This window comes from Podarcis filfolensis, assembly GCF_964270895.1.
Source record: "Podarcis filfolensis genome assembly, chromosome: 1".
Taxonomy (NCBI): domain Eukaryota; kingdom Metazoa; phylum Chordata; class Lepidosauria; order Squamata; family Lacertidae; genus Podarcis; species Podarcis filfolensis.
Genome location: NC_139604.1, coordinates 61,791,676 through 61,804,932, shown reverse-complemented (window position 1 = coordinate 61,804,932; position 13,257 = coordinate 61,791,676). Strand labels below are relative to the sequence as shown.

The 13,257-nt window shown below is 40.4% G+C and overlaps 1 protein-coding gene across 1 annotated transcript in view; it reads right to left on the bottom strand.

Moving 5' to 3' along the window:
* BRSK2 (BR serine/threonine kinase 2) overlaps positions 1–4,780 on the bottom strand; it is a 405,249-nt gene extending 400,469 nt beyond the window's left edge. The window contains exon 1 of the mRNA XM_083587315.1: positions 4,474–4,780. The gene's annotated coding sequence lies outside the window, so the exon portion shown is untranslated. The remainder of the gene's footprint in view (positions 1–4,473) is intronic.
* Between the last annotated feature and the right edge of the window lie 8,477 nt (positions 4,781–13,257).

Below are 13,257 nucleotides of genomic sequence, written 5' to 3'. Positions count from 1 at the left end.
GTTTTATTTGTTTTTATAACTTTATTATATTGTAATCCACCCTGGGACTTTATGGAAAAGGTTGGGTTAGGAAAGTTCTAACTAACTAACCAACTAACTAAATACAGGAGTAATTTAGGGAATAGAGGGACATTTTTCCCCTCTTGCATTTCACATCAAGAATTAAAGCAGGCAGACTTTTGACCTCGGCCACTGGAATACTCTCTTTCACAGTTAAGTGGAAGCAAATACTTTCTGTGAGCCTATTTCATATTTAATTATTCCTTAATTTAAGACCATGCATGAACTGTGTGGCAGGAATGAAAGTAGATCAGATGTGCAATATATCAATATTCCTGTAGCTCTAGATGACAGGGCCACCATTTTGTGTTTCAGGAGGGAAGGTAAAGCAATTTTTGTGGAGACACAACAAAGCCGGAAGGCTCTAAAAGTAGTACATTATGAAAGCAAAGTGCTTCCTGAGCACATCACTAGACCTTCCTCATGTTACGCATATATAGGGCAAACATGGACATAACATGAAGACCTCTTGCTTTACCCCTGATGTTGCATCCCACACTGGCCTCCCCCCATCCGTCCCCCCTACATGTGTGCAGCAAGGGTATCTGTGAAGGGACATAGATCTATGTGTTGGCAAGCAGATATTTTTAAATCACAGAATTCAGCAGGAAGGGATATTGGTTTTCACCAGGAGAGTTTAATAAATCTATAAAAGTTGTGGTTTCAATTACAAGTACACACACATACACACCTCTAAGGATTTCTGCCTTCACAGCATTTTCACGATACTGAATCAAATTGTTCATTTCTTGATATGAAAGTATGTGACTCCCTCTCTTCCCAAAGCTTCCATTAATATTAAAAGCTATTAGATGTAGGCACTAATGGTGTTCTAAACTTCTAGTTAAAACTTCCTGCAGATAAAAGTAACACTGTACTGGTGTTTGTGATTATGCTGCTTCTTTGCCTTTTGCTGCAGAAAGTGTTTTTAAAATTGACATTTGTATTGCACACTGTGTGCTATTTCACCAGTGGGAATTCCCAAAGCCAGAATTATGTCATTAACATTACCAGTATTTAAAATGTCAGATTTCAGCTGCTTCCTCTGGTGCAAAGCCTGAATACCAGGACCCTAAGGAAAGTTTTATAGCATCGATTAACTGCAACCATTTATACACTGACAAGGAGCTATGTAAAATGTTTACTCTGACTTCTAGATGGGAGCATTGTGCATCATTTTTATAACACGCAAGCCAACAATATTGTACTATGTTATTACAGGTCAGAGTGACAACTTTGCCAGGTAAATCATACATGCTGACATTAGGTAGCTCCAGATAGAGTCATAACTTCTGAGACGTGCGTTGACCGGGGTCACATAAGAGGTGCTTCACTGAGTTTTTCCATTTACTTTCATTCCACAGAGAAAAAGGAAAATTGACTCCAACCCATTTACCAGGAAACAAATCACATGTAAAGACTAGGCACCTGGCTGAAACGTGAATATATTTGTTAATGAGAACTGAGGTAGTCAAGAGTAAGTGCAGCCCAAAATCCACATGTTTGGTTATGTGGTAGGTTCCTCTAAACTCACCAAAGGGTAAAATCTCAGGATGAGGTTAGTTATAGCACATCCTTTCTAATTGGCATTTCTGATCAGTTGTGGAAGAGCGGTAAAATTTGTATCTCCTTATGTAACAGATGAGGAACCTCTAGATGTTGCTGAACACCGACCCTCATCAGCCCCAGCCCACATGAGCAATGGTCAGGGTTGATAGGAGCTGGAGTCCAGCAGCATCTGGAGAGCCACAGATGCTTCACTCCACCTTATGTTTAGGCACTACAGATGACAGCTTGCCATATGTTTGTAGCCACATGTAAATTTACATGCGACTATCTTATGCCAAGTAATGATAATATAAAGTCACCTACTGTTACCAGCTTAAGGGCCAGTGCAAGGACACGGAGAGTCTGGAGCGGTATTAAAAAGTCTGTATATAGCCATGAATATGATTTGAGCAAGATGACATTAGCTCTGCTCAATATCCTGCCATTGATAGCATATTCTGATAGAAAACCCAACACCAGGGGTGAAGCTAAAAGCAAAACTCTTCTCCACACTCTACATGCTTTTGCCCTACACAAAAGTAATGCATGCATAGGGCTTAAGTTGGTAGGCATCATTACATCTTGTAGGAGCTGTAAAGAATGCCCACAAATCCCAGAACAATTCCTCTGGGCTATAGAGAGCTGGCTTCAATTTGCAGCTACAGAATTTGTGGGGGCTTCCAACCCTCCTCTGTCTCTGGCTGCAAATAGCAGCTTATTGGGTGCAGAACTGTCATTTGCAATTGGGGATCATGGAGGCTTCAAAGCTCCATCGATGCTGCATCACTGCAAAAAAAAAAAAAAGGGAGGGGGAACCCTTTTGTTATCCCTCTTCCATCACAAACAAGACCCAGCTCACCGATATGCCTTGATTAACTGAGTAAAGTTGCTGAGCTCAACTCTGGATTGCAGCCACAAATTAAATGGAGACTTTCAAAGTATGCCACTAGATGATTGATTGCCATTGTATGCAAAATACAAAAGGCGTGTGATGGTTGCACATTTCACATCTGGGTCTAGAGGGGTGGCTGGAGCACTGAGATGGGCTAGGAGCAGGGCCAGTGGGAATGAGTGTGCATTATGGATGCATTTCATTTTAAGTTTGAGACTTCTTTTAATTATTGCAGAAATTGTTTCCTTAAATTATATCTTAATTATTAACATTTTAGACTGTCTTTCAGGGCCAAGGCTTTACAAGGTGACTTCCAACATATAAAACATACAATGAATGAATTCATGTAATGTTTTGTTTGCAAGTAAATGGTTTTAATTAGTTTAATTGTTTGTCTAATTATTATTTTGTACTATGAACCACTGTGACCGTTGTGCTGTACAGGGAAACCACAAGTGTAAGCCTGGCTGCGGAAAACAGTAGAGAGTGGAGGACAGGCTGCTTGTTACCTGGCATTTTCCATCGGCTTCAGTAGCACATCTCTGTAGTGCAGAAACCTTTGCAGCTAGAGCAATAGACAAAAATATGTTTTTCCAAGTCAGACATCACAGCAAGCCACAGTTGTCATAAACTATGATTTGCAAACCTGCTTCAAACAATCATTTCTATTCTGATTTGTGGACAAAACACATTTTCTCCATTCAGACCATGCCAAAGCATAGCAAAGCGTCACAAACCCTGAGGTGGTATGTTGTCTAAAGTGTACCTCTGAGGGCTGTTGTAAGAATAAATTAAATGAGGACTGGAAAGTTCCTTGGAGATGGCAGAAATCCATAGTAAAAAGATGCACCTTTTGCTGTTCACCCAAAGTTCTCATCCATAAGTTGCTTTTTTGAACTGATTCAGTAAACTGACTTCTATTGAATTATGCTGAACAACTCTAGCTTGGCATCTTCCCCCATTTTGATTAATAGTACCAAATAAATTATAGCTTTTTACTGTACAAACTTTCCACCATTTTACAACTGACTCAGTTGCACTGAGCATAGGCATCTAGCAATGATAGCCAAGACCACAGCACTACTCAGCAAAGGTTCAAAGCCATTTAGTGCCAAATGGCTCCCCACTCCACCTCACCATGGTGGTAAAAAAACAAATAAACCCTAAATAATTTATAAGTTGCTGCCCTTTAGTGGTGTGTTAAAACCTGATGGTGAGGCAGGCCACTTCACTTTGGCTAATAATAGGGCTGGCCCTGGCACTGCTATAGAAGGGCATCATTATTACTCTTCTGTCACAGACAGATACTCACTCTAGCTAATGTTCGTGGGGCATGGAGACAGTCCTTGCTGACTCACAGGGCAAAGGCTGAAGGCCACAAAATGGAAGGCTTCTCACCTGACACCCCACCCTGACATATGTCAGCACCAAAGCTATTTAATGACAGAGAATGGCTTTTTCTTGGTGAGGGGTGTGTGTGAGGTTACATGTAAACAAATAAAAAAAAAGCAGGAGGCAAAGAGAATGGTCACAAACCAACAGAGAGAACTGAGGAGAGAACAAGAATGGGGGAAAGGATAAGTGCCATATTTACGTATAAGCTAAACAAGCAATAGCTTAGGGCCCCACTCTCTTGGGGGCCCCCCAAAAAATTAAAGGAAAATACCTGGATGTACATTTCCAAAATATAAGATAAAAAACAAATAAAATAAAACCTACATACAGCAACAGTGGCAAATGGCTTTAGATACCTGTTAGGTCCATAAATTACCATATAGCATATATTCAACACAAAAAACAGCGACAATTTGTTGTTGACATAGAGCAGCTGGACATATAAAGGGCCCCATTACCCTCAGTAGCTTAGGGCCTCATCAAACCTAAATCCAGCCCTGGAAAGGAAATTGTAAATATATATCTATGCCTTCCTCTCTACCTTTGTCACAAATGTAGAACAGTCAGATTTTTCTTACTGTTGTGAGTCTTCTGACCAGACCTGTAGATCTCCTCAGCACTGCTGCCACTTTTGAGTTCACCTCAGGACTGCTTGTTCTCCACACACAGAGCCGCAGCGTCTACTCTGTCTCATGTCTTGCAGCAAGGTCTCCACCATTTCAGTGTGTAGCTGCTTACACTTTTCTCTCAGGAAGACCTATTCGTCACAAAACCTCAGTTTCATCCATGTCTTCTTCATGCCTTCTTCAGCAAATAATTAGTCTACCTCAGCCAGCTGCCCATGCTGGTCATTTCGTTACCTCAGCAACACCTGCTTCTCCTTTCTGCACTTTTCAGTATTTTAAGAGTTCCCGCCCTTTTCGAGTGTTAATCCCAAGCAGGGTTTGAGCTCCTGTAGCTGCTGACATGTGGAAAGGCCTACACCTGTGAGCTTCCCTTTCTCACATGGCCTTTTTCCACATGTGGGAATCAGCAGGTTGGCTGAGGAGTCACACAAATGCAGGAGCAGGGCTAGCAGCAGAACTGGATTAAGACACTCTGAGGCCTTTAACTATGCCAAATTTAAGAGGTGCTGTGGCAGTACTCACCCCAAAAGTTTTTATTCTAATGGAAAGGACAATGAAACTAGAAATAATCAAGTATATCTTTGTAATTATCAGAATGATAAGGTCTGTTTTAGAGTCCATATTTCCCGTTTCCTTTATCTTTTAACCAATTATATAAAATTTTGTTTGCTTTTCTAGAGGCCCGTCATAATTGGAGGTCCTGAGCTGTAGCTTACTTAGATTGTGAGTAAATCTGGTACTGGCTAACAGTGTGGCCTCTCTGGCCCTTTAATCACATGAAGGGGGCTAATAAAAGCTGAAAGGTGAAGGCTGATTTCTTGTCTTAAAATGGGGGGGGGCTCCATTCCACCATTTGCTGAGGCTCTCTAATACTCTTAACACACATTCTGAGCTGTGAGGCAGGTACTTTCTCTGGAGTAATCATTACACTAAATGTTAGTCTAAGTTAGACTAGGATGCTACAGCCAGATTGCTGCTGGTAATTGCTGGTCGAAAACATGTGACACTATTGTGAAAACAGCTGCGCTGGCTGCCCATCTGCTACCAAGCCAGGTTCAAGGTTCTTGCATTGATTTGCAAAGCCCTGAACAACTTGGGTCCTGGATACCTAAGGGATCACCTGAACCCTTATATCAGCTTATATCACCTATACCCTTATGTCTCTCATTGTCAGCTGGAATAGCTCAATCAGGGTTTGAGCCTGAGCAAAAGTTTCCAGTGTTGCAGGGGGTTGGGCTAGATGACCCTCGTGGTCCCTTCCAACTCTACAATTCCATGACTATGAAAAAGGGGTGGGTGGGTGTGGGTGTGTATTGCAACTGTCAAAGACCAGGAAAAAGAAGTGCATTACAAATGTTATAAACAGTTAAATGTCACACTCTTGTAGGTGAGGCTGATTCATATTATTAGTTGTTATCATTATCATCATCCCATTCTTCTACTATAAGCGCCCAGAGCAGCATACAGCACAACCATAAACCCACATCAACCATAAACCCATATCATAAACCCATCAATAACAACACAAGTACAACAAACAACAATTTCTAAAAGTATTAACGAACAGCACTTGAAACAAAACAAAATATGTTCCACCACCCAATGAGCAGCAGAGGATTGTGTAGGAAAACTCTGTGGTTCAGTCCGTCAGTGTGTTTGCTATCTTTAAACATGCAGGACAGGCCTAAGAGGAAATAGCTAGGTTTGAAGTAGGGGCAGGTTAAACACGTCCTCTTATTCCTTTTTGTTGCAAAAAAGTAGTGCAGCAATTCTCAAGAACTCAGTAGGTACCGGTAAGTGAGTTGGACAAGCAGAAATGCTTTCAATCCTTGTGCTGCATATGAACCTCCTTGCCAGGGCAAAACCCACAGGTTCATTTGGCAGCTAGCTTCTGAATCCATTTCAGAAAATGAGTGAAATCTGGGTAGATGTATCAGACCTTAGATCTCTTTAAAAATTAATTGATGAAGCTGAGTTAATAGTTCTTCAAAGACCTCTTGCCTGATTCTAGCTGAAAAACTTGTTGGTATTTGTAAATTTACCATCTTTTCCAGTCATTTCCAATTATCATTATTGTAGGAATGTGTTGTTCAAAATTTTCCTTGTTACCTTTATCTTTATCTTGTTACCTTTACCTATTATGTTTCCAATCATGCAAATGGTTATTATGCACATGAGTAATTTAGGTCAATAATCTCATTGAACTCAGGTTGGTTATGGTTATAAAGTTACTCTTAAAAACCACACTTTACAGAGGAAAACATTAAAAAATATTCATGTGACTTGCAATCTAGTTTTCCTCTTTCTCTGAACTGCATATTCATTTTTAGGAAGTACTAGGCAAACAGTGATTAGCTGCATCCTCATATTCCCATGGAGTGCTGAGAAAGTGTTGGATTATTATAGAAATAACAGCTAGACAATGCACATTCATTCTATCTCTCTATATCAAAATAATTTGATGGATGACAAAGAAAGACAACATGATTTTTTTATGTTGGCTAAATAAAATTATTTCAGATTTGAGTGTACCTTGGGACAATAAGTGATACAAATGCAATTTCAAACAATCCTTATTTCATTATTTTGTTGTTTGAATAATTTTTATCTTGCTCTTTAGTCAAGAGAAGGTTCCAGAGCAGCTTACAAATCACTTATGATCTAAAAATATACAACACAAAAATAATAAGCAAACTTAATAGTTGTCTGTCTTTGTTTTTAGCTCTTTATAACATTCTGTTCACTCACTGTACACAAATGAAAGGTTTGTGTGAATGTGTATATGAGACCTAAGAGTGATGCTTCACCATGTGGTTTTATAAAAATAAACAATGAATCTATAGATGAAAATGGGTGTATGGTATGATTTTTGACATCATGTGACAGGACTGTAATGCCATTTCAACATTGTAAGCTGTAGTGGTGACCTGCTACACAACAGCAGCCGTTACATCTGATAAGACCCAGTCATGATCCACTTGCATGTGGTGACTCTCCAGAACACACAAGGCATGTCACACTTGCACATTTCCATTGGCTTTTCTTTACTGGCTGCTCAGGCAATTTGATGAAGAAAAGTATATTCATATCACTGCACCCAATCACTGCCATCTATCGATCACATTTCAGTCATGGCAGCAAGAGTTTTGTGCTGTAAGCCCAAACATCCTGTAGTATTTGTGTAATCTCCAGCAAGGCTTGAATACTTTGTATGTCACAAGTAGTATAACTGAAGAGCAAATTATTATTTCAGGTACGTAGACTTGAACTGAAGACATTATTCAGCAAATCAGCCCTTAAATTCAGCTTTTCACAAATCAAACAGGCCTTCCAAGCCATTTCCACATAATCTGTCTCTCATATACAGCTTTTATTTGCCATTAAGACTGATGGTGAACTGCATTTAATAATGCAGCATGTTCCATTCACATCTTTGTGGCAGGAAAATGCATCCTTATACAAAGGGATTCTACTTTGCCTGATCCTTACTTAGCAAGATGTCAAGGTTGGTTTAACTTGATACCTGTTCTGTGTCAATTACCATGTCAATCCTGTCACACCACTGAACTCACAATGGGTGTGTATATATGATCACATAGCAGTGGGTTTTGTGTACTCAGTTTGGTAATTTAGTTACATGTGTGAGTGTAATATATCCATATCAAGCACACAGGCATCATTCTATCAATCTTCAGCCTTTGCAGCTACACTGTACAGTTGGTATTTAACAGGCTCTGTGGACTAGTTTTGTGTGCTGAGCATGATTGTCTGGATTCTATGCAGTACTCACATTGCAGGCTTTATTCTTGCCAGGGAGGGAAGCACTTACTTTCTAAGATGCTCTTTGGATACCTATGTCATTGTCAAAATACCTTATATTTTCATCTCCCTTGAAAAAATGACCAGCAGGGATTATTCAGGTTGTAGCCTGGAATTGGAAGGTGCTTGTTGTTATACTCAGAAACATGGCTTTTCAAGACTGGCAATCACAATGATATACATGGACCTTTGACAACATCAACGGGAACATCTCACTAAAAATGATGCCCACTGTAATGCAATGATAGCCTCTGAAAACACACTCATTAGATGACATTCAATTACCACTGATGGTCACAGTACTCAGTCTTGTTGAGTGCAAGGACATATAGAAAACCATATTATTTCGATACAGCTTCACTTCCTGCTCCACTAGGCAGCCCCATCTGTCAATCACACCATCGCTGCTGAAACACTGATTTGCCTTTTCATATCCCATCAGTTGCTTGCTGCACTTGGTCAAGGGCCTGATGGAGGTCAATAAAGAGCAGCATGCAGTGCTTACCGAATAGGTTTCCATCTGCTTGAACATGCTGATGGTTGTAGATTCTGTCAGGAGTGGAATATCCAGGGCTACAGTGAGATTGAGATTCCTTGACTTTGGGACAACGTGGAAGGAATTTTCTTTTCTAGTCAAAAAATTATGAGAGTGATGTATTTCATTTTCTTAAAAGCCAAAGTGGATATATTTATGACGGATGTGGTGTGGCTCATTCTTAACTTATCTCTCAGCCCCCAATGCACATGTTACTATAGCAGCATAGTTGCTACTTCTGCAAGGCTAAATCCTATGCTGCACCTCTAATGTTTGGATAAAGCAATTGCATGGGAAAGGTAGATCATATTGGATTTTTAATTCTTTTCTATTCATCTTCTTCTTTTGTATACTGCCCTGGGAATATAATTGAAGGACACTATAAAAGCACTTATTAGTAAATAAATAACATGATTGATTGACCAAATCAGTGCTACCAGCCCCAAGGGAAGTATGGCCCTCATACAGTCATGATGACGAGGGGACGACCGGGTATTACAGCATATATACTGTACATTCTATGGTGGTTTAGTCAGGCAGGTAGAATTGGGTAGGGTTTTCAGGACCTTGGATAGGTCTGATCAGACAAAACAACTTGTTCTAACACAGGCTTCCTCATCGGCCCTCCAGATGTTTTGGCCTACAACTCCCATGATCCCTAGCTAGCAGGACCAGTGGTCAGGGTTTATGGGAATTGTAGTCTCAAAGCATCTGGGACAGAGGTTGAGGAAGCCTGTTCTAACAGAATCTGGAGCTCAACCAAGTTTTTTTTCTCCCTCCCAGACTCTACCTCCTTGTTGAAGACTCAAGACTTGTTTAAAGAGTTAGTTCCCACAGCCTAGCAATCAATCAGTTTTCCATCAGCTGCTGCCTTGTGCATTGCCTGCACTGATGAGCAGGTACTGACAATCATGAAACACCTAGTGTAAAGGAGACAGCTCCTCCTCTCCCAAGTGCTGCTGACTGAGGGTCCTAGTTTAGAGGTCTCTGATGGATGGGCTTAGTGTATGGGACTGGGTCTGGGTTCAGCACTTCTGCAGCTTGCGTCACTGGTCATCCTGATCCAGTCTGTTCCTCTCTGTGCTAGAGTATTGGCTGCTACTCAGGAATGAAGTCGTGACAAATATAGTCACTTCCCATGTCATTTGTGTGAGCCACAAGGTTTCTGTATCCAAATATTGCCTGTGCAGCTTGGTATCCAAACATGCTGTTATAGTAACATATGAATCAGGATATAGTAATGGACTTTTCGTGCACCATGGGCGGGGGGGGGGGGCTTCCACTATTTTTTCCCCTTTCAATTGATAAAGATGGGTCATCAGCTATAATGTAGTTTTGCTAGAAGGCTTCGAGAAAAGTTTCCTGGATGAACACAAGGATTACACTTTCTGGATCCATCAGTAACAGTTCACGTGATATGGCGGAACTGTGGATTCACCCTCCCAAAACTATGATCACTGCAGATTTCTTAGATGGGCCTGGGTAAGACAGATGGCCGTGAAGTCAGGGTATACAGGCACATCTGTAGGACTTCTGGACTGGCTCCACAGGTGCATGTGCACAGTCATGACCTTGCTGCTGCAACAGCTGGGAGAGAAGCTCTGCAGCTCTGTCCCAACACATGGGGGTTATTGTTTTGTTTGTCATTATGTTATGTATTTTTGTGTTTCTATATTGCAAACCACAGGTGAAGGGCAGTATATAAATTTAATAAATCATCATTATTATCATCTAGTTTTCTAGTGCCTCTTATTTGTTGTTGGTGTTGTTTGGGAAGGTAAGGTATTTTGTCTTGGTTTCCCCTATAACATGTTTATTTGTTTGCTTGTCTGGAACATTTATATCCTGCCTACTAGATGAAGTTCTCTAGGCAATGTACAATATATTTAAAATATAATAAAATATACAGGAATTACATGGGCAGGGCAGTGTTACATGATGTGTATTGCATGGATAACCAGCTTATTGTACCACATTATATGCATATCCTATACCTAACTCATTCTTTATTTTGAAAGGTGTTCTGGCATGGAGCATCTTGTTAACTTCTGCTGTAATCTGGTCAATGGGAGATAATAGATTTGTGTATAAATAATGCCTAAGGTTGAAATCCTATACCAATTTACCTTGCAGTAAGACCCAGTGAACTCGTTAGAACTTAATTCTGAATAGGCATGTACAGGATTACACTGTAATTCATCTTTATTGCCCTTTAAAACAAATTAATCTAGCATCCATCTTCCAGACAAGGGCAGATGTGCATATTAATAGAATGTATAGAGTGCATTTGTGTTAAGGATAATAATTTCACCTCTTTCCAACAACTAGGTGTTAATGTTACACACCACTAGCAAATCATGTCTGAGTTGAAAGGAGCAGGCTTTTAGTAGTTCTCTTCTCAACAATCAAAAATGGGTAGCAGTCAGTTGACATGTAGATTTTCTGTGGCTATAAATGAGGCCTTTGAACTCAGAACTTAGAGGATTAACTGGGCATTCTGATTACTGAAGAACAAATAGTTAATGTCAAACTATGTAGTGTAGCTAAAACTGCCTTCAGCAAATTTTCCTCCTTTCTATCTTCCTCTGCACACTGTTCAGATATTGCTGCAAAGCTGATCTCATTTGGTCTTTGCTTTTGCTCAATTTTAAATGATGCTTCCTTCTTTCTTTACTCTACCTATTATGATGGTATACCTTCTTGCTACTGATCCATCCATGGCATTTGAAGGGCTGCAACCCAGCACTAAGCTGACAGCATTCAACACTGATGACTGAAAACATTGCCATTCCTCACAGGATGACAATGAGAATGAGAAGCTGGTCCCCACAATGGATCAGTGGCTTTGAACAGTTCAGCCTGAAAAGCTGTCTTGTACTTTTGTTCTAACAAGATATTTTGATTGACTAACTCATTTTGGTCCAGTAACTGGCAAGGCTTCAAAGCTATATTTACATATATATATATTTGTTGGCAAACTCACGGGGATAAGCAACATCAACCACCAGTGACCACACTCTGTTAACAGGAACATGATTAAAAACGGCTTAAGAAAAGGCTGAAACAAATAGTTTCCACCAATTTATATTTTTATTTCCCTGGAAAGTTTCTTACAAGGTCACTGAACATTCCCAATATTATCTGATATTTCATGAACTCAGCACTTGTTCAAAACATTGTATTCCAACTTTTGCAAAATTAGCTCTCTGTTCTATTTTATGCCCTACTCAGCTTTTATGCAGCCTTGGTTTTATAAGCCTTTCTCCAAAAAGTTCTTAACTGGTGTTTCATTTCTGAAGTGTGCTTTCAACAGTTCATTGTCCAATATAATAGCAATGGATCCAGTGCAGTAATTCTACAACTCATTATTGATAAGTTGATACATGGGGCAAGCAACATTTAAAATTTTGTTTTTTGCCAGATCAATAACTTTTAGCAGCCTTTGTTTCAAAGCGTATAAAATTGACTGGATACAACTTTAGGTTTGCCAAATGCTCAGATCCATCAAATATATGGAGTTGAATTTGCCTTTTAAAAAATGTGGTTCCTGTGAAATGTTTGACCATGTGAAATGTTGACTATTGCCTGTGAAACCTTAGGTTGCTTTACATGCTTAATCTTTCAGGAGCCACAGAAACTCTTTGCCAGTTTTGCTGCCACTCTTCTAGCACTTATGCCATGGTTAGTCAACACAACCCCCTGCAGCTGTTGTTGTGCTACAGTTCCAATCAGCCCAATGCAGCAGGATGGGTATTGAGCTGCTTGACAGTGGAGCAGACTCCCTCAAGAGGTTGTGGGTTCTCCTTCATTGGAGGTTTTAAAGCAGAGGTTGGATGGTCATCTGTCATTGATGCCAACTTTAGTTGAGATTCCTGCACTGTAGGGGGTTGGACTAGATGACTCTCAGGGTCCCTTCCAGCTCTGCAATTCTGAGATTCTTTGAGAGCCCTGTTAGTGGAAGGGCTGTTTGAAATTCACAAGCACCTCTGAGCTTGCTTGTTGTTGTTGTTTATTCGTTTAGTCGTGTCTGACTCTTCGTGACCCCATGGACCAGAGCACGCCAGGCACTCCTGTCTTCCACTGCCTCTCGCAGTTTGGTCAAACTCATGCTGGTAGCTTCGAGAACACTGTCCAACCTTCTCGTCCTCTGTTGTGCCCTTCTCCTTGTGCCCTCAATCTTTCCCAGAGCTTCCTTAGGCTATACGATTTCCTCTTTTATCTGTGATGCTGGTGCAAGACGCTCTCTGAAATCTCACTAATCCACATCACACAGTGGTTCTTGGCTAGTAGGCTGATGTACTGTAAGCTAAACAAAACACTGTGAGCTAAACAAAACAGAATTGTTTCCTTTCTTTTCGTCCTTTGCATTTGTCAGGTCTAGT